The sequence below is a fragment of the Colobus angolensis genome, unplaced genomic scaffold, assembly GCF_000951035.1.
Source record: "Colobus angolensis palliatus isolate OR3802 unplaced genomic scaffold, Cang.pa_1.0 Scaffold89, whole genome shotgun sequence".
Classification (NCBI taxonomy): domain Eukaryota; kingdom Metazoa; phylum Chordata; class Mammalia; order Primates; family Cercopithecidae; genus Colobus; species Colobus angolensis.
The window spans coordinates 214,553-235,792 of record NW_012122820.1 but is presented as its reverse complement, the minus strand read 5'-3'; positions in this window follow the sequence as shown (position 1 = coordinate 235,792).

Sequence of the window (21,240 nt, the reverse complement as noted above, 5' to 3'; positions counted from 1 at the left end):
CACCGCGCGGTGACACGGAGGGCCCTGTGCGCTGGCTGGACACACTCCCAGACCTGCAGGGGCCCCGATATCCAGCGCTCACTCACACCCATTCCCACCCTGCAGCCTGGCACCCAGAGAGATGGGCGGGCGGCCCTGTGCAGAGGGAAGACAGCGGCTCAGGGACACCAGCCACAGGCCAGGGGCTGGTTCTGGCCGAATGGGGGCCCCTCCATGGGGGGGCTTGGAGCACCCCCCGTCCTCTTGGCCAAGGCCGCCTGCCCGAAGTTTGACGGATGAGCTCAGCAGCCCTGCCCGGCCGGCGTCCTCGCCCGTTCCTACGCGGGGAAGAGGCGGCAAAGCTGTGTTTATTTAGACTCCCTCAAGCTGACAGCTTGAATCAGGCTAATTTACCTGAAGAACACCAACCGTCCTTCTATTTATTTTATGATATTTCACCGGCGTAACCCAATCCCCACCCCTCACCGCCTGTTTACCATGGCCCAGGACAGCGCATCTGTCCCCCATAGCCCGCGGCTGCTGCCCGGCCTTTCAAGGACGGCAGAGATGTTTCTGAATGGGGGAGTCCACGGGCAGGCTGGGCTCGATGACAGCTGGGCGGCACTCGGGGCCTTTGGGACTCAGGGTGTGGAGTAGGTGCCCACAGCCTGGGTGAGGCCTCAGGGTGAGTGATCAGAGGGGTCTTGCACCTGCACAGGAGTTCTGGCCTCACCTGGCAGGAGGAGGAGCTGCTGGCGCCAGCCCAGCAAGGAGGGCCACTACGACCCCAGAAAGGCACATGCTGTCTACTCAGCCTCCCTTGTGCTCGGTGGCGGCCTGGACAGAGCCACTGGCCCATTTTGCAGAAAGGAAAGACCTGGACCCGGAATCACTCACCCAACCAGCATCAGGAAGGCCCGGCTGCTCCCAGGGTCGCGCTGCCCAGGCTCAGGGCAGGGGCCAGGCAGGCTGGACAAGTTACCCCAGGGACGAGGCTGGGGCTGCTGGAGGCGGAGAACACCCTGGCCCGGTGAGAGAACCCACAACCCAGCCAAGAGAAGGCCACACCTTCTGTCCTAGAAACAGCTCAACAGGCAGAGACCATGTACGTGGATAGGTTTGGCTGTTAATCCTGACGGAGAAGCAGAAACGGCTGCGTGTTCACCTGAGGGAAGCGCTTGCTGAGCCTGGCGTGTCCAGGGCTCGTGCACCAGGCAGGATTCCAGAGGCCATGCTGCTGCGTGATCTGGGTGATGGCTCAGTGTTTGACAAACACCTCTGAGAACGGGCCTCGTGCTGGTGCCAGTCCCGGTCTGAAAGTGCGACCACCAAGGAAAGCCCCTGCCCCAGCTGCATGGGAGCTGCCTGGCCAGGCTAACCACAAACTTGCAAAAGACAAATGAACAAACACCTTTCAGAGGAGGTTGGAGAAAACAAAACTGAAATACAGGGGCCCAGATGGAGGGTGTTCCATGGGCAGTCAGGAAGGGCTTCCTGGAGGAGGTGACATTGGGGCTGAGGAGGTCTGGGCAGGAGTCCCGGGCAGAGGGGAGCCTGTGCAAAGGTCCTAGGATGGAGGTAATCCTGAGCATGGGTGACTGGAGTGGCCAGAGCTCCAAGGCTAGTGGGAGGTGAGGCCATGAGGGCCTGGTGCTCACAGAGCTGGGGGAACATGGACCAGCCCAGCTCTCCCAGTATCCCCCAAGCCTGGCAGGGAGGAGGAGCGTCAGTGATGTCATCATCGTCCTGTTCAGGGTGCTGGGGTTATAGGTGATTGTAAATTAGATTTCCACACCATCAAAGTGCCCGCGGGACATTTTCTTTTCCCCGAAATGTTAACAACACACAAACTCTAGAGTTGCTGCTCCCCTCTGCCCTGGATCCATGGCCTGATGGGGTGGTCGCTCTGCAGTGGTTGGTAACTTGCAGGGGGAGGGGGCCCTGCCTGGCCGTGGAGTCCCCTGGCCTCCCTCCAGCCCCTCACTGCCCTGAGCCCCAGTAGCCTGGCCAGGGGGAAAGTAGTCTCCTCTTCCTCACACCCTGGGTGCAGCGAGGGGGCAGTGCTCACTCCAAGCTAGGGCCTGTGGCCCCGGCCCTGGGGGCTGATTTGGAGACGGGAGCGCCTCAGTGCCTCCCAGATCCCGAGAAGGAGGCCAGCGGCCTCCACCATCCTGGCCTGCAGCGCCGGGGTCACCTAGAGCTGCTGCCTGCCTGGGCATCATGCGGAGGCTGGGGGTTCAGGAGCCTCTGTCTCTTCCTACCCAGGAATGTGAGCGAGCTATTCCCTGATGTGGGGCAGGGGCGGCGAGGGGAGGGGAGGTGGAGCCAGGCTGGGCCAGGCGGGCAGACACCAGGGGTCAGCGGGAGGGTGGGCTGGCCCGGGGGGGACGCTGTCGCCCGTCTGCAGCGCCAGCTCTTCTGCGCGCTGCCTCCCGGGACGGGCCGTGGCCTCACTGGGCCATACGTCTCTGTCAAAATCTCTATGAATAAATTAACCTTTTTAAAGATTAGTGCACTCTAATACCTCAGGGTTTTTTAAACAGAGCAAATGCTACACATATTTTGCTGAGCACGCCTGGTGTGCAGGGCTGCCGTTGGCAAAGGCCCCACCTAGCATCCCTCCATGGGCTGGCCCTGCCAGCTGGACCTCCACCCAGGACCCTGACAGCCCAGCGGCAGGTGCCGGCCCCCTCGGGGGAGAAGCATTGCCCTGTAGGCTGAAAGTTGAGGGCGTCCACCCCACGGGAGGCAGGAGGGCGTGGCCGTGCCTACGGGCAGAGAGTCCATTGTTGCCGACCTCTTCCTCTGAGTCTTTGTGCACAAGGTGGGCTGGGTAGTCAGTCCCTGGAGCTGTCCATGAAGCCACCTGACTTCTGTGGTCAGATGGGGGCTGGCACTGCTGTCACCCACCTTGGTGACCTTCCTCTTGTCAGCCGGGAGTGGAGGCAATGTGAAGGCGGGGTGGGGGTTTTAGAGTCAGGGGCTGGGGCTTCTCTCCAGTGGTTGAGAAAGGGGGTGGCCCAGGCAGGGGCTTGGGATGCAGGAAGGCAGGAGGCTGAGAAACACTGGCGTCTGGGGGCCGTCGAGGTGGGGACTCTGTGTGTGGGCAGAGGACATCTGTGAGCTCAGAGGGTCTCTGGGCAGGGAGAGAACAGGCCGCAGAGGCTGCTCCCTGGGGTGCCTGGCTGCAGGTGGAGGAGTGGGGCTCTTGCCCTGAGCCGTAGGGACCCACTGAAGGCTGTGGAGGAAGATGTGACGGGACAAGGCCCCGGGAGAGCGGGATGGCGTGGGGCGAGTGGGGGCTGTTGCAACAGGCCCGGTGTGGCCGTGAGGCCGGAGTGGGAGCACTGAGGGGAAAGGAAAGGGCCCAGACCCCCGAGCCCTCTTCTTAGGACAATGCCACCTTCTGACCCACTCCAGGGTGGTCAGCTCCCCGAGAGCCGGGCTTGGCTGCAGGTGGTCCCTGGCTCCCGGAGCCTGGTCTGGCACAGGCAGAGCTCAAGAGCTCACACCTGGGGGGATGTGCGTCCACATGTGCCCTGGAGCTCTCCCTCTGGCCCTAAACTGGCTCACTTTCCTGGGAGCTGGGGTGACTCCCCACAGCGTCCTGAGCTCCCAGGGCTTTCCACAGGCCCCAAGGACGCAGTGCTATCTCCACTGCTCAGGGGCCCGAGGAGGGAGCTACCAGCCGGGACCTCACCCTCCACGCCCGTCCCCTCATTGGTGTTGGTCCAGAACCATCCAGCTCTCCCTACAGGAGCAGGCAGCCTGCGACCCCCGCCCCAAGGCTCTTGCACCAGGCGAGGGTCCTCAGTCAGGTGGGGGCTCTGAGGAGCTGTGGGGGGTGTGGGGTCTTCTTGTTTCTGAGATTTGTATCCAGGCCTGGGCCATGAGGGGCAACTGGGGTCCCTCCCTTGTGCCTGCTGCGTGCCCGGCACCAGGAGGAGAGCTGGCCCCTGCCTTGCCAGTGTGCAGACCCCAGAGGGAAGGGGGGGACGAGGGGCCTTGGGAACAGGGCTGGGAAGACAGGGATCCCGAGCCTTCCTCAGAGGTGCAAAGCCTCAGGTTCTCTGGTGAGGAGCGTTCACTGCTTCATTTCAACAAATACCCTCTGTGCATCCGCTGTGCACCAGGCTCCAGCTCTGTCCCCTCCTGGGACATCCTCGCTGTGGCCCCCATAGAAGGCGAAGCCAGGCTCCTGCCTTCACTTGCTGGGAGGCAGCTCAACTCCCAGCATCTCTACCCAGTGCAGGCCCTGGGGCCAGCCCTCCCTGGGTATTTGGGTCTTCCAGATGCTGACTGTCCTCCTCCCTACCTCCCCACTCTTTTGCCTCCACTTAAATGCCTCTTCCTCCAGGAAGCCTTCCCTGATCCCCATGCCTCTTCCTCCAGGAAGCCTTCCCTGATCCCCATGGCTGAGTTTGACTCCCCCACACTGTCATTCCCCATCAAGGCACCTGGTCCTGCATGGCCACTGGATGATTTCACATCTCACAGTCCCCCCTGAGGGCTGTGGGTGCTGAGAGGTCAGGGTCCCTTATCAGGTAGTTGGAGATGGACGGGGGCGTTAGACAGGGTGGGAGGGGAGCTGGGGTCTCCCCTGACCAGGTGAGGCAGGGGCATGTGGAGGAGAGGATAGCCCCTTGCCTGGAAGTGAACAGGGTCCCTGGGGAAGTGTGTTAGGCTGGAGTGAGTAGGGGGAGCCGGCCTGGCATCACCTGGTATCATCACCATCTCCATGATCCAGCCCTACCCAGAAGGCCCAGAGTCCTGAGCCCAGCTGGCATCCAACCAGTGGGCTGGTTGGTCAGCCGACCCTGACTCCGTCCTGCTGGCCAGAGCCTATCTTAGCAGCCTGCCTGGAGACTGGGCCTCCCCAGACTCCCTGGGGGCCCAGGAATTCCGGCCTTCTGAGGCTGTTCTAGACATCATGGGCTGCAGAACCTTGAGGGGTCAAATGGCCCCACTTCCAGGGTCTGACTGGAGACCCCAACAGGGGCCCCAAGGTGGTGAACCTCAGAGAGCTCTAACAAAATTGAGTCCAGCAGCCTCCCCTAGTTGATTACTGTGCCCTGAGCCAAAGTTCTGGGGCGAGGACTTGGTGAGAACAAAGTTTGTGAAGTGAAAGCTAGGCAAGGAAAGTGAGGCTTCACGAAGCTAGGTGGCTGGGCCAGGGTCACCCTGCCAGCCAACAACATCAGAGCTGGATTCAAAGGCAGGCACCTGGCCCTGGGCTGGAATGCCCTCCATGGCCCAGTGGGGAGGTGAACTTAGACAGGAAGGGCAAATTCAGACTGAGTTTTATCCCAGGGCACTGGCCCAGGCCCAGTCCAACTATCCTTCCACCTCGTGGTGCAGCCTTGGACAGCCCAACTATCCTTCCACCTCGTGGGTACAGCATTGGATGGCCCAGCTATCCTTCCGCCTCATGGTGCAGCCTTGGATGGTCCAGCTCCTCTGGCTGCACTTCCTGCCCCCATGGAGGAAAGCTCAGGCTGAGGTCTGGCCTGGAAGTGTTTGGAGCATACTTCCTCTTTTGCACTTGGCTTCCCAGTCTTGGCTTCCCACCTCTCACAACCTCTTCATATTTTCCTCTCACTCCACTAAACGCTCCAAAGCTGGAAGGGACTGCTAGAACATTCCTTCTAAGGGAGGGTGAAGGGATCTGGGGGGTGAGCTGATATGAGAAAGAGCCCTCAATTTACCACTTTGTGACTGATTCCTGACAACCAAGGTCCCCAAGGGCTCTGGGTACCAGTTGGGCAGCTTGGCTGGTCAGGGCTGGGCCTCTGCGGCAGCTCTCAGAAGACTCCTGTCCTGAAGATGCTTTTCCAGAGGGAGTTCCTCAGTTTGGTCACTCTCCAGGGCTTCTCTGCAACTTGGAGGGGGCTGGGAGGACCGGCCTAGGCAGCTGGGTAGGAACCCCCCTTTCTTTCTTCTCTGCGTGTCCCAGGGACCTTCTGGGGATGAGGACCAGGGAGCCAGGCAGGGATGGGGTGACGGCAGAGCATTTTCCAGCGGGTCATCCCCGTGAGGCCTCGGGTGAAGCTGGCACTGACCAGGCGCCTCCGAGACTCATCCCTGCCCCTGAGCTCCAAGTCAGGGGCCAGGACCTTTGCCCCCAGCATGGCTTCCCTTGGGCCAGGGCATGACTGTCCCCAGCCTCTCTCTCTCTCTCTGGGTTGAGGGGTGCCAGCCACTGCTTCCCACTCTCCTAATTGCAGCTTATCCCTCTGGCGGGGGTGCGGGAGGGCAGCATGAGCCAAATGTCCACCTTCAGCCAGGGATGACAGCATGAGGAGGGTGCCAAGCCTGCCAAGCCTGGCCTCCTGCGCATTTGCTGTAGGAGGGCTCCTGTGTTCCCTGGCCCCCAGGCACCGGGGCTGACCCTCTGCTTTTCCAGGTGCTCCTCATAGCCTAGGAAAAGGCACCTGTTACCCGCCCACACCTTATTGATACAAGCTCCATTTATTATAGCTGCAAGCTCTCCCCAGCCTGCCAAGCTGAGGGTTTTTTTTTACAGAGTTTTGCTCTGTCACCCAGGCTGGAGTGCAGTGGTGCAATCTTGGCTCACTGCCACCTCTGCCTTCTGAGTTGAAGTGATTCTCCTGCCTCACCCTCCCAAGTAGCTGGGATTACAGGCATGCACCACCATGCCCAGCTAATTTTTTGTATTTTTAGTAGAGATGGGGTTTCACCATATTGGTCAAGCTGGTCTTGAACTCCTGACCTCAGGTGATGCACCCACCTTGGCCTCCCAAAGTGTTGGGATTACAGGCAACAGCCTCTGTGCCTGGTCAGATTTCTTTCTTTCTTTTTTTTTTTGCCTAAAAAATGTGGAGCCCTAAACTGCAGCTTTATTTACAAGATGAAGTGAAACTAAGGAACGTGACTTCCAGGCTATGGCACTGTCCTGGTTATCAGCTCAGGAGACCCTTCCTCCTCACCAGCTCCGTGGGCCTGGATTCCTCTGTCAGCCGCCACTCTTCATCCCAGGAGGCCTGTGCTGCTGTCCTGGGGTTGGAGTCTGTCTGTCTCTCCTGGAGGTGCCCTGAGGCTTTTAAGATTCCTTTGTCTTAGGGCGATTGTCTCGTCAGGGTGGGTTTAATCTCTGCCCTCTCTTCCAGTTCTGCCCCCTCCAGGAAGCCCTCCTGAAGACCCTGTGGCTCCACCAGACCCTCCTCCTCTCTGGGTCCCTGGATGGATCCCGGGGGAATTTTCAAGTTCTCCCCTGGGTGAGAGTCGACGCCTTCCACTTGCCCTCTGAGGCTGTCCGGGCCTGGAAGACAGAGACGGCCACTCCTCAGGTCCCCTGGCTTCTGTCCGGGCCTGGGACAGGCAGCCACTGGGGAGAGAGGTGAGACTGTGATGGCTCATGGGCAGCTACTAGGCAAAACCACGACGATGGCAATGATGGTGATGATGGTGATGACAGTGACAAACAGGAACTGCTCCCCTTGGGAGCCCACAGCGGCCCCACACCTGCCTCTCCCTGTTTAATCCCGTAGTGGCTGCTGGGCAGGGATTCTCTCTCCTCACCCTGTGTTCTCAGACAGGGACGCAGAGGTGCTGGGAGGTGCCTCTGTCTGTCCAGCCCGCTCTCGGAAAGTCTAGCTGGAGGCGGTACTGGAAGGTCGGGCAGGGGTGGCGGTGGGGCAGAAGGAGCCCTGGCGAAAACACAAAATGTGAACAGCAAGGTGGCCCCAGTGCATGGGTTTGCTTAAGTGTCAGAGTTAGGAGCGGCCATCCAGGGCAGGCGGGGGCCCATCCCAGCATTACCTGGCCTCCCTGAGTGGCTTGGTGGGGGGCAACAGTGGCTCTGAGCTGGGGGGATGCAGGATCGGGGGTGCGTGTGGAAAGGGGGCACCTGGATGCTCGTTAAACGAAGGCTTCCTCATGAGACAGAGGCAGCAGCATGTTTCACCCAGTGCTATTATTAAAAATGCAACCAGTGCTTTCGTATGGAGAACAACCCACCCGCTGGTCAGCCTCTGCCCCACACCCTCTGGCAGAAGTATAGTCTGTGCCAGGAACTAGGGAGGGCTGGGAGTGATGGCGGTGAGGTCCTGAAGAAAACAAAAGGAAAAAGCACAGGTCCTGTCCCAGAGTATCTTGGAGTAGGAGGGAGGGGCCAGGGTTGAAGGGCTGTTAAGCCGGGGGGACTTCTTGGAAGAGGCGGCATTTCACTCAAGAGCAGTCTAGCATTTCCCTCCTACCATCACAGGTGTAATTTCCTTTCCCTGGGAAATACAAAACCCCAATGTAAGGTGGGCGGACCCTTCTCTATCCTGGTGGGCAAAATTCAGACGGGTCTGGGGGAGGATAGTCAGCCTCCAGGTCAGAGTCTACAGGACACGGCCCCCGTGGGTGTGCGTGTGAGCCGTGTGGGTGCTGGGCGGGGCAGAGAGAGGCCCAGAGCCCTTAGTTCTCTGTTGAGTGATGTCATGGTTTCGGCTCTGCCAGCTGGGCTTGGAGTGACCACTGGGCTGCAGGCATCAGCTGGCAGATGTCTGCATCCTGCAGACACAACATCAGAGAGAGGGGAAAGGGGGAGTTCTGGCATTTCAGAGACCCCCGAGGACTCTCTATCACTCCTGTTTGCAGGGTGGAGGGGAAGGGCTGGCCTTGCAGGAAGCCTGGGGGAGGGCACGTCCAGCTGGCTCTGCCAGATCGTCCCTGGCTGGGCCACCCAGGCAGGACGGCACCTCCCGGGCCAGCTGGCTCCTGTCCATCCTCGGTTTCCCTCCCTCCACCCCTCATCATGGCCCAGAAAGTAGAGCAGGCGCTGGGCTTCGTGGTGCTGTGTCTGGGGTGAAGACCCTCTAGAAGGAGGGGCAGGGTGGGGCTCACGGGGCTCCTATCACCCAGCCCCACCCGTGACCCACACAGACACATGGTGGGTCTCACAAAAGGTGATTCCACAGGCTTTGAACCAAATCGCCAAATTTGCTTCCTAGGACCTCTGTTGATAGAGCGTGGCTCCTCTCTGGGGTGGGTCAGCGCTCCATACACCTCGAGAGTTTACAACTCTACCGCTCAATTGAAAGTTGGCCTTGGTTTTAATTCCAAGGGCAAACCACATACTGTGGGGGGAATCCCGGGAATGCGTTTTAGGGAGATTGCCAGCAAATGTGTTTCCAGGGCTCCCCACCCCCAGAGATGGCCCGGGTGGGTCCAGAAGTCCCTGGAGGACCGGCTTTCTAGAACTCTCTGCCCCAAGGTGCTCCGGCAGGTTCCCTCACACCAGTGCCTGTCACCTCTGTGCAGCCGTGCAGGTTATGGGCCAGCATCCGTCTCATCGCTGCAGATTTTGGGGGCTTTTGCAGGACCTGAGACCCTGCCTCCTCTTTCTGGTTGAATGGAGCCGCCCAGTGGCCTGGGCTAGGGTGCTCTTGGTGCTATGGTCTGGAGGGCGAGGGACTCCTTGAGGCCTGGGGTCCCATCCATAAGATGATGTCACAAACCCACTCCCGTTTCCCGGCGCAGGGCCGGGCCCTGAGTTAGTGTGCTCAGCTGAGGAGGGGCTGAGGAAGCTCAGGAGCCCCATCAGTCTCTCTCAGGTTCTCCCCGCGTTCTGGGTCTTCCAGTGGGTCCTGGACACTGTGTCAGTGCTCCATGCAGGAGCCCTCTCTCCCCGGGGCTCTCCAGGCATTCTTCCAGCTGCCGTGGGCAGGGGCGGCCGCTGGGAGACAGAACACGGTCAGAGAAGCCTGGGCAGAGTGGCCGGCCTGGCCTGGAAGCCCTGCTCCAGGGCTCTGGCCCCTGCCCTGCTCCAGGCCCCACTCACGGGAAGGGTCCTCAGACCCTCGCACCCCACAGGAATCTGCTGCATCGGCAGAGGGAGCTGGGCCCGGTGCTGCCTGGCCGGCCAGTAGGTGGTGTCTCTGGCCTGTTTTCCATCGCCCGGCCTGCCTTTCCCGCTTGCTGGTCTGCCGGCGGCCGCCTGCACCTCCGCGCAAGCTGGGCACATCTGGAAATGTTTGATTTGATATAGTGTCGCTTTACATTGCAGAAATGAGCGTAAGCGGTTTTTTAACCCACCAAGTGAGAAATGTGATCTGGGTTTTACTGCCGACCCTTTAAATAAAAAACAGATCACTTATTAAACCATTATCTATCAAGGATGGGGGGTGGGTGTCGAGAGTGGACGGGGATCGGGCGCAGATGGAAGGGATGCGGCCTCTGTCTCTTGGCTGATGGAAGGGTTGGGGGCCCGGGCCGCTGGCATGTCACTCCCAGGGGATGAAGGAGGGAACCAGGTGCCCACTGCCTGTCCCATCCACCCTGTGCCAGCTGCTGCCAGTGGAGAGGCGACACTTTCCATGCTGGAGGAAGGGCTTAAGGCTCACTGGCCTGGCTGCTTATTGGCCCTGAAACGGAGGCTCCCATCAGAGTGGGAGGGGAGAGCTGCAGGAGCTGACCAGGCCGGGGTTGCTGGTCCCAGGGCAGGGGTCCCGAAAGCCACAGGAGAAGGTGTGGACCTGGCTGTGCTCAGGAGCACCTTGGCATCCCTCTCCTCAAAGTCCTCTCTCCCTTGACCTTAGCTTTTGAACAGAGCTGGGTTCCCAGTTCAGGGCCTTTAACTCCGTCAGCCATCCCTGGGCTCGTCTTTCAAGAAAGGTTCCAGGATTTCAAAGGTGCCTCGCATGACCCTGCCACGTGGTGACTCGGTGGAGAGGCAGTCCCAGGGTGCTGGGCTGAAGTGGACCAAATGCTTTGTCTCTGGCCATGGCCTGGTGTGTGGTTCTGCGGATGGGCCTGTCGGTTGACCAGCGCTCGGTCCAGGGCCTGGGGCCTTTCCTGGGGTTGTAGACACCTCTCTATAGCTGTGGGCCGGGCCCCACTCCACGGACTGGCATGAGCCTCTGCTGCCCACTCTGTGCCCGGCTCCTGGTCTGCTGGAAACAGGAGGAGCTATGGGAGCGTGGAAGGTGAGCAGTCCCCACCCACAAGGGCGTTTGAACTGTTCTGTGCTTTGAGTCTGGAGCCTCCTTGGAGTGGGGTTCAGTCATCACCGCCCTATTCCTGCAGTATTTTTGGTAAGTGACTCCCTTTCGCTCTGTGAACATGCCTTTGGTCAGCTGACTAGAGTCCTCCTGGCATTCCTCCACCTGGACACACTGCATCTATACCCTGTCCGGTGTGAGCAGCACCCATTCCTCAGCCGTGGCACCCCTTGCTCCATCCTCCAAGAAGCTGGGGGCTGGTGTGACCCCAGGGGTTTCCCGAGCTGGAACCAGAGATGGTGTTGAGAAGATGGCCAGGCTGACCAGGTCCAGGGACAGAGGCAGAGTGGCCCGGAGCAGGCGGCTTTGGGGACCGTCAGGAGGACAGAGGTGGAGTGGACATGAGAGGACAGCATCCCGAGACATGGACAAAGGAGGTACCGTGCTGATGGTGACCAGGCAAAGCCGGGGGCCAGGTTCTGAGAACAGGTAACGTAGCATGGACAGAGCCCAGGAGGATGAGTGGCGGGTGCCCACTGAGCTAGCTGGGAACTGGGCCTGGGGCCGGCTCTGGAATCTGCAAATCCCCAGGCCTCGTTGCAGGTTCTGTGGCCTGTTGTGAGACAGAGGGAGGCACGTGACCATGTCCACCCACTGGGTCTCGAGACCTCTGGGCTGGGCACTGCCTGGGCAGGAACGGGGTTCACGGAGAGCTCCCTCCTCCAGGGCTGGCAGGGAACAGGGTGTGCGGCTCCCAGGAGGGTTGGCTGCCACCATCTTTGCCCTCGTCACTCAACAAACCTTTGTGGGGTGCAGAGACCTGACCTTGGGGGAGCCTCAGAGACAGACAGAGCCAGCACTGGTCATCTAATGACAGTGCTGGCAGCCGGGCCTATCTGTGGGGACAGCTCCTGGCAGCCGGGCCCATCTGCATCACCCACCTTCTCTGGGCAGGGCAGGCTGGCCCTGGGTGCTGGCTGCTGTGGGAGTGGGCCAGGGGTGGCCAATGCATGGGTCTCAGGAGACCAGTGAGGGTTGGGCTGTGCAGGAAAGGAGGTGGGCTGAGGGGGACAGAGCGAACCCTGTAGTGGAGGGAAGCATGCAGGCTGGGAAGGCGGGGTGAGGTCCTTCTGGGGCAGCTGTCCTGGGTCTGGCTTCTGTCATGTCAGTGCCCCTTAGAGGGATTTATTGAGCTCATGACTGGTTCCCTGGCATGGCAGGGTGCTCTGAGGACAGCCAAAGTCCCCTGTGTGTGTGAGAGCTCTCAGCAGGCCCCCACTCGGTCCTGACTGCGCTGGAGTGGGAGCCGTGTTCCTAGTCTGCAGGTGAGAAAAGGGAGGTTTAAAGAGGATGAGGGGCTGGCCCAGGGTCGCGCAGCCAGAAGGGGCAGGTGCAAGGCTGGGAACCACAGGGAGGTGCCAGGCAGGATCCCAGGGGTCAGGTGCCACCGTCAGCAGCTCCAAGTCCCTCTGGCCCCTTGCACACAGGCATGACCACCGAGGCTGAGAGGGCAGCAGGGTTTCTATGCCAGGGCCATGCCATTCCGCCCCCAAGGGGACAGGGAGGAAGTGGCCTCACTTCCCACCTCTGGCAGCCCCTGGGCCTCTTCAGCGAGGGTGGCCACAAAGTCACTGCCTCCCCACCGTCCTCCGGCCGTGGGGCTTCCAGACAACACACACCTGGATTGGCCACCCCATCCTCGCTAGCCCTGCTGCCCACAGTGGATTGGCCAGGACAGATTTATCTGGGCTGTCACAGCCAATAGAAATACGGGGCCTCCTGAGCCACCGTGTAGTTGCAGTGACCGAGCCAGCACTGGGCACACGCATGATTTATGGGTCCTGCTGCACCTGGTGGGTCTGATCCTGACACTGCAATGCGGCCCCCGCATGCAGGTTCCCGAGGGCAGATCCCAAGGCTGCTGCTGACCTGCAGTGGGGTTCTGGGCCGCAGCAGGGACCCTCATGAGCGTACAGGGGAGTGCTGTGAGTCAGGTCCCCCAGTGCAGCTGGAGCCACTCCTCGGTGGGCCCGAGGGCACCCAGGTCTGGGCTGGCGGGGGCACAGGGTCTCCAGGAGGCAGCCTGGACTCAGGGGCAGGATGTGGCTCAGCTGGGGACATGGGCGCCTGGCTTAAGGGACAGCTGGGTCCCTGAGTTCCTGGTTGTCAAGGCCTGAACAAAGGCGGGAGGCTCTCCGAGATCCTGGCCCTTTATCCAGGACACCCCCTTCCTCTGGCCCAAGTTATTTTTGGCCACAGGCGTCCTGACTGGCCCCCACTGGGTTGGGGCTCCAGCTAGGAGCCTGGCTCTCCCACTGTCCTCTCCGGGCAGTTTCCCTGACGCCTTCTTGCTCAGCGGCCCACTGAGCCCCTGCCTGGACGTCATCAGCCACAGTTCATTCAGAGCCCTGGGGCCTTCGGGGTTGGGTCACCACGAGCCCCAGGTTCCTGACCATTTGGCTCAGGACCACCTGGATGGAGAAGCAGACACACAAGGGTCCTGGTCACCCACCGAGGGCCGGGAGGGGCCCTTGAATCCTGGCATGCTGCAGGGAGGCCCACCTGTGGGAAGATCCCTGGGCTGCTCTTTTGTCTCCCGCTCAGCTTGGGATGGTGGACACTGGCCTGGGTGTGTGCCTCGTGTCGGCCGTGCCATGTAGGTACTGCAGCAGGTCCCTAACCCACAGTCCTCTCAAGGAAGTTTCTAGGCTCCTTGCCACACAGAAATCCCAGCAACACCGGCGTGGTGCTGCACGGATTCACTTCCTGGAAAATCAAACCCAGGGTGGCACCATCTGCTCTGAGGACGGGGCTGAACCGGGCTGCCTGGGGCTGAGACGCTGCTGTGCCTGGGGGTGCTTCCAGGGACCCCGCTCTGCCCTCTGCACCCCCTGCAGGACTCGGGGTTGCGAGAACCCGCTGTGGCCTGGGGGCAGGCAGCCCCTGCTTCACAGCCAGGACCCCTATCCCGCAGGTGTTTCCTGCCCACTGGGCAGATGAGGAGTGGAGGCTCAGGGAGGGGGCGGTGGGGCTTTGGGGCCCGGCAGGTGCTCGGGGGCCCAGGTCCAGACCTGAGTGGAAGGGCCTGCTGGGGCAGCTAGGGATTGGCCCTGAATACCTGCTGGGTGGGTGAGGGGTGGCAGCACCCACTGGGTGGGGGCTACAGTGAAGCCCCCAGGGCAGCAGGAACAGAGGGCTGGGTGTCGGGGGTGGGGGCTCCACCTGGAGTGTGGCCTCCACAGGTCCTGTGAGAACAGGGTGGTTGTTGCTGATGGGTGAGGCAGGGAAGGGCAACATTGCAGAGGGAACATCCTCTGCAAAGGCGTGGGGGTGAGAGCGGCCTTGCACCTCACTGTGGCTCTGAGGCTGAGGCAGGGAGTGCTGGAGAGTGGGGCTCATGGTGGCTGGGGGTGCTGGTCCACAAGCTTGGATCCTGCCCCTCGAGCTGGACGGTCACCCCCGGGCACCTGTTAGTGACCACGCCCCCACTCTGCTGACGAGACACTAGAGTGGGAACCCAGTGGGGGCCGGGATGGGGACCTGGGACATGGCAGGTGCCAGACAAGGGTTTGCCAAGTGCACAAATGACTATGAGGGAGGCCGCTGCCTGGGGCCGTGCGACCTGCTCTCTACCCCACTTGGGCTCCTGAAACACGGTCTCCTGAGTGTGTGGCGCTGGGCAGGGTGCACACGCGTGTGAGCATACACACACATACACATACACTCGTGCATGGACACACACTTGGCAAGCAAACAGGTGTGCGCACCGCAAGCACACACTCACGTGAGCACACACACTCTACAAGCATAGGGAGACCCTGGCACATGCGGCCAGCACCACCCAGCCCTCCCTGCTGGCATACCTGGCCCTGAACCCACACTCCTGCCTGTCCGGGCTCCGGCCGGTGTGCGCCAGTTAAAAACTGGGGCATACTCAGGATACATGATTCTAATTAGAACAACCTATGTCCATACGGAGAAAAAATTGTATCCAGAGGGCGACCAGGCAGTTATGGAAAGGTTCCGCTTCCTAATGATGTAAAACAGAAGAGATGGGGTGATTTTAGTTGTAAGAACCTGTGTGGGGTGGTGGCGCCTGTACGGCTGTCTGGAGGGGTGGGGGCGGGCACAGGGTTTGGAGGCTGCAGCTGGCAGGGCTGCTGGAACTGGAGGAGGACCCTGGGCCCAACCTGCCTCCGTGGGCTCTGGGGCCAGGGCAGGGAGTGGTGATCGGGGCCAAGTTGACCCATGACTAAGCCCTGTGTTACCCTTCGTGGCCTTGGAAGGACACACAGGTGCCTCCCCTTCCACACTGGGGCATGAGGTGGGAAAGGACCAAGAGGGCAGCCGAGAGCTCCAGGTGCCCCAGGCGCCCTCTGGCCAGTCCCACTGCTGGGGCCCTCTGGCCATGAGAAAGGAGGGTGGCCGAGAGAGCACGGAGTCTTCCCTGCTGCGGAGCTCCCAGACCCCACGACTGGGTGTGGTTGAAGGACTCGCAGCTCACTCCCTGCTGTGAGCTCCAGGAGGCCTCTCGACCCGAGAGCTGCACACAGGCCCCGCAGGGAGGAGGCATCAGGAGGCAATTGCATCGCTGCCGGTCCTGGGCGGCCTCAGTCAGCACAGCTTGGAGAGCACCCCCCATGCTTTTTTGCTGCCAGGGTGGTGTAGACCAGCAGGTAGCACACAGGCCATGATCCCGCACCTGGGGACGGGCTAGCCCCTCTTGGGGGACTGCAGGCTGCACAACCATTGCTTTGTAGACAGGGATGGCCCCTTGGTCCCTCTGGGAGCTTCACTCACCTAGGCCACAGCTGTCTTCCTGAGCCTGGCCCACCACAGCCCCCAGTAAGCATTTGTTGAAAGCCAGAAAGGATGGTGCCTGCACCCTCACTCCTTGCATGCCCTAGACCTCGAAGGCCGATGGAGCCCAGGGAATCCGCACACAGGAGGTTCTGAACCCGGGCCAGCTCTCTCGAGGGATGGCCATGCTGGACCCAGGCCAGCTCTCTCGAGGGATGGCCGTGCTGCTTCTCGGAGGACCACCTGACAGGTGGTTCCCACACTCGCATCTCACAGAGAGGCCCCAAGAATCTGTGAGGGGCTTGGTGGAGCCCCCTGGCCTCCCCCTGCATAGTCCAGCTTCCCCATAGTACCAGGGTCCCGGGGGCGCCTTCCCCAGACATGCAGCCCCACCCTCCCCAGGTCAGCTGCAGGCACGGGCGTAGGACTGGGCCGGCCCGGAGCCCTGGGTTTTATGACCCTACGATGCCCCCAGTCCTGGAAAACATCCCACATCTAACCCATCCCTGCAGTGTGAGCCTATCAGGCCTCTGCTGGGCCAGAACGTGCTTCCTTCATCTGGTTTCCATACTTCACAGCCGTGGGGATGTGAGCGGGCATCAGGTGGGCGAGGTCTGGGACATGAATTCGGCCAGCCCCATCAGCCTGACCTTCCTTCTGTGGGCAGCACAAAGGGCACCCTCAGGGGCATGGGTCCTTGTCCCGGGACCCAGATGTGCATCGGTGCAGCCAAAGGACGGAGGTCAGAGGCTGGGATTGTCTCCTCCACCTCTCTGCGCCGCCCCTCGTGCCGGAAGCACACTCCCCGCTGGTCCGGGGGCGTCCGGGGCACCTGGACCTTAGCTCCTCATCACCCCAGGAGCAATCACCCGGGGTCAGACACGGGTGGGTGGGTCTAAGCCTGAGGCCGGCCCCACTGTCCGCGTGGGCACCTTGATTTACCATCCCTGCTCCTTTAACGGCGTCTCCGGGCGCCGGCTCCGATCGCGCCCTGCCCCCGCTGCCCCGTGCGGCTGAGCTTGGGAAAATCTATTACCGCCAAGCCATTAATCTGAGGCTGCCGCCTCGGGCACTTTCTGGCCCCTCTATTTAATGGGCTCTGCTTCCTGAGCTCCGGAGCCGTGCTGCTTGCCTCTCTTGATCAGCTTTGTTTAATTATCAAAATATTTGATGCAGAAAATTGACATTAGTTCTGAAGGTTCTGCCCTCCTCCCCCACCCGGCTCCTGGTGGCATGGAGTGGTTCAGCTGCTGCGCCCATCGCCTCAAAATAGCAAATGGGCCGCCAGCCTGTGCTCGGCCAGGCGGACACGGCGAGCCGCCCGTGGGGCTGAGGCTGCTTGGCCCTGCTGGGACCCTGCCCTGGCCGTTTGGGCGGCACACAGCTGCACCCCAGGCCCGTCCCCGTTTTCCAGTGTCCCTGGCTCTTGGGGGAGCGGCCGTTTTGGGCCATCGTGGAGCCCTCCGTGCGTTTCCATGCATGATGCACCTGGCTAGAGCCTGTCTCCCAGCACCCGGGCTGGGGGCACAGCACAGAGCCCCGAGCTTTCGGGCTGGGGGTTGGGGCTGGGTGCGGCCAGCGTGTCCTGCCCCCTGGGCTGTTATCGGGGTCTCACCCATCTGCAGAGCCTCTGAGGGGCCCTCTTGGGCAGAGGCCAGGCCTGCCCAGATGGTAGAGCCCCCTGCTTGAGGGGCAGGGTGGAGGTCCTCACAGCTAGCCTTGTGAGCAGGGCCTGTGTCGGGGGGAGGACCGATCCTGGGAACAGCAGGCTCATGGTACGGAGGGGGCTGCTGACCTGCAGGGCCCAGCTTGTGCCCAGGTGCATCTCTGGGGCCCCTTTCAGCCTCAGCGGCAGGGCTGGGCCGGGGTTGGCCGATGCTGGCCCCTCTGCAAGCATTTTCATCCACTTTCCGGCCCATAGTGGGGGCAGCGCTTGCTAGGCCCTGTCCAGACCTCAGTGCTGGGACTGTGTGCGTGTGTGTGTGTGCCCTGGGAGCCCTGTACATGCGTGCATGTGCGTGTGCCTGTGCGTGTGTGTGTGTGTGTGCCCTGGGAGCCCTGTACACGCGTGCATGTGCCTGTGCCTGTGCGTGTGTGTGTGTGCCCTGGGAGCCCTGTACACGCGTGCATGTGTGTGTGCCTGTGCGTGTGTGTGTGTGCCCTGGGAGCCCTGTACACGCGTGCATGTGCCTGTGCCTGTGCATGTGTGTGTGTGCCCTGGGAGCCCTGTACACGCGTGCATGTGTGCCTGTGCGTGTGTGTGACCTTCATTCATGATTGCCTGTGGGCATGCCTGTGTGTCCCACACGTGCACATGTTGCCCTTCGGGTACCCACTGTGGACACCCGTCCTGGGTAATTCATGGTGACCTCAAGCCCCTCTTAATCTCTCCCCAGCCCCATACCTCCCACATGGTTCCAGGTCTGTGTTTGTTCGTGGGTGTGAGTCCATCTCTGAGTCCAGAGGTCAGCGCCTGCTGGATTTGGTTTCCTGGTGGAGCAGCAAAGCTTGGGACCCAGCCCTTGGTGTGGGGGCAGCCAGAGCTGTGGGCTTTTGAGAGGGGGCCGGTGCGCGAGTGCCCGGGAGGAACCCCTGTCCGCTTCCCCGCTGGCTGCACCGGCAGACCCAGAACTCATTTATTTGCTCCTGGCTCCCAGTCTCAGGGACCCTGGCCAGTACACGTCCTCAAATGCGGCTTTTTTCAGATGCCGGATAATTTTCAAAACAGAAAGTAGTTTCAAGGTTGAGAAGATACTATTATGGAAAACAAATAGCGGTCAAGCTTAGATTCGTGGCTTTTCACTTGTAATCAATGTCCCCGGTGGAGGGAAAGGACAAAGGGAAGTGTCACAGGCTCAGGGAGGGCGCCCGCCCTCACGGCTTCGTGTTCACCTGCAGGAAAAAGAACAACCGTCAGGCCCCTTGGCCTTCACGGATGGTAGCCTGACTCCCTGAGCCCTGGGCCGGGCTCCCAGGAAGCAGGGTTGCTGTGGAAGCTGATGTTTGGGCCCCTTTCTCGCCATCTATCTGGCCCGTCCAGCAAAATCCCACCACGCCTGTCTGCTGTGAGTTCAGCTGGCAGATGGGACGTGAGTTCTTGAAAGGACAATGTCCTCTCCCCCACCTGGGCTCTCTGCCCAGGTTGGAAATGGACGGTTCCGTGTATTTCCCTGTCTCGGACGCCGACCGCGCCCCTTTCCCCATCCGTCTCCTCTTGTATCTCCAGGACAGAATCAACACACACGCCCGCAGTGATCACCGGAGCCCCGACACCCCCATTCGGGCTGGGCCACTTTCACATGGGGACCTCCTGGGAGGCACAGCAGCAAGCTGGTGTTTAGTGAGGGGGCCCCCCCTGTTTTCTGGGGGGCAAGCCCTGGGCCCGAGAAACAGGAGGGGGTGGAGCCACGCTTTTCTGCCCCGGGCAGATGACTTCGGTGAACGTGTTTTTGTGGGTCCTGCTGACATCTCTGTAGCTGCGGGCAGGGTTTGCCGTGAGGCCCACGGTGGGAAGGGGTTCAGAGAGGCTGCTGATGCTGGAGGGAACTCCCAGAGGAGAGGCAGAGCCAAGTCTGCCGGGTGGTTGCACAGGGGACCTGGAGCTGCGTCCTGACCAACCTGTTGGCCAGCTTTCTGCCCACACAGGGAGAAAGGACCACAAACTTGGTGACTCAGAACAACAAATATCCATCCTCTCCTGTTCTGGAGGGCGGGATTTGGAAATCGAGGTGTCGGCAGGACCACATTCCCCACGACGTCTCCGGGAGAGGATCCTCCTGGCCTCTTCCAGCGCCTGGTGGTCCCAGGCAGTCTTTGGCTTGTGGCCAAATTGCTCCCAGCCCTGCCTCCTTCATGCGGTCTTCTCCCTGTGTGTCTCTGTCCTCGTGTGTGTGTGTGTGTGTGTGTGTGTGTGTCTGTCTGTCTGTCTATGCGTCCTCCTCTCTCTTACAGGGATGCCAGTCGTTAGATTAGCGCCTACCCCAAATCCAGGCCGATTTCATCTCAACTTCCTTAACTAATTACATTCCCCAACATGGCCACATTCTGAGGCTTGGATGGGCCTGAATTTGGGGGACTCTATGCAATGCACGACACTGGGAGGCGGTCTCCTGGTTTGTAATAGAAAGTGTGTAAGGAATGGGAATCCGTCTGATGGCCGGGTGGAGCAGTGGCCTATTCTCTCTTCACACTAGGATGCCGAGGATAGCATGTGAACACCGGGAGGACGTCAGCAGGGCATAGGAGGCCTGGCAGCCTTCTCCCCCCATCCCTTTCTGAGCTGAGCACTGCAGTACCAGGCTGGGGACAGGGCTCCAGGGACAAGAGCCATGCATCTGGCCTGGATGGAGGCTGTGGGGTCAAGTGCAGCAGCGGCGGCTGCTGGCAGAGTGCTCTGTGAACCCGTTATTGATACACACGCACGAACAGTAACCACTCTTTTAAATCTTGGCTGAACCAAGCAGGGGGTGAATGAACAAACTAATAAATAACCATGGTAACGACCTGCCTCCCCCACCCCTGCCCCAGTGGCCTTTGATCTCATTATTCCAGACGCCCGCTTGGAGACGGTGGGCAGGTGAACTTTGCAAACACTCACCGAGGTTTTTGCATTTTTATGGCTTCTGCTGGCCATGCCGGGGCGTCTTTGTGGGCATGGGGAGGGAGGTGCATTTCAACACGCAGGAGTCTGCCTCCTGCCAGAGCATCGCCCACAGCCCCCACCCTTCCGGGGAGCTGAGGCTGGGGGCTGCTGTGCCTGTGAGCCGGGGGTGGGAGGGAGCTGCCTGGGTAGGGGCATTTGTACATCTGGGTAGAGATAACCTCTGTGGCCATCTCAGGGGTGGGCTGGGCCTGGTTGCCTGGACTCCTGGGGTTAGGCTCCCCTGCTCCCAGCCTCCCAACACCCCAGCACCCCAGCCTCCCAGCCTCCCAGCCTGCCAGGGCCCCAGCCTCCCAACCTCCCAGCTTCCCAGACTTCCAGCCTCCCAGTGGCCCGGCCTCCTGGCCTCCCAGCCTCCCAGGCTCCCAGCCTCCCAGGCTCCCAGCCTCCCAGCCTCCCAGGCTCCCAGCCTCCCAGGCTCCCAGCCTTCCAGCCTCCCAGGCTCCCAGCACCCCAGCAGAGCCACTGTTTCAATGCACATCATTGTTTGTGGGCAGGACGCAGCTCTGACCAGGGCTTCTCGAGAACTCGGTTTTCCTGACACATTTATTACTGCCACAGGGACTCATTTTCTGAGTGACCAACACGGACCCAGCTGGTCCCCTCCTCATCGTCTGTGTCCACAACTACAAGGACAGCTCCACTCCCAGGCCCAGGATCTGTGGCCGCACTGGACGCCACCGGGCCCTGCCCAGCATCTTCCTGAAGATCTGCCCCGGAACCACCCTGTGCTCCATTCCCCTGTGGCCGGCCCTGCGGACCTCACCCAGCACCTCTGCGGCAGGACACGACTTTCTTGGCTCAGGTGATGCTGGTGTGGGACCTTCTGTGCTGCGGGATGAGGATGGGGTGGGG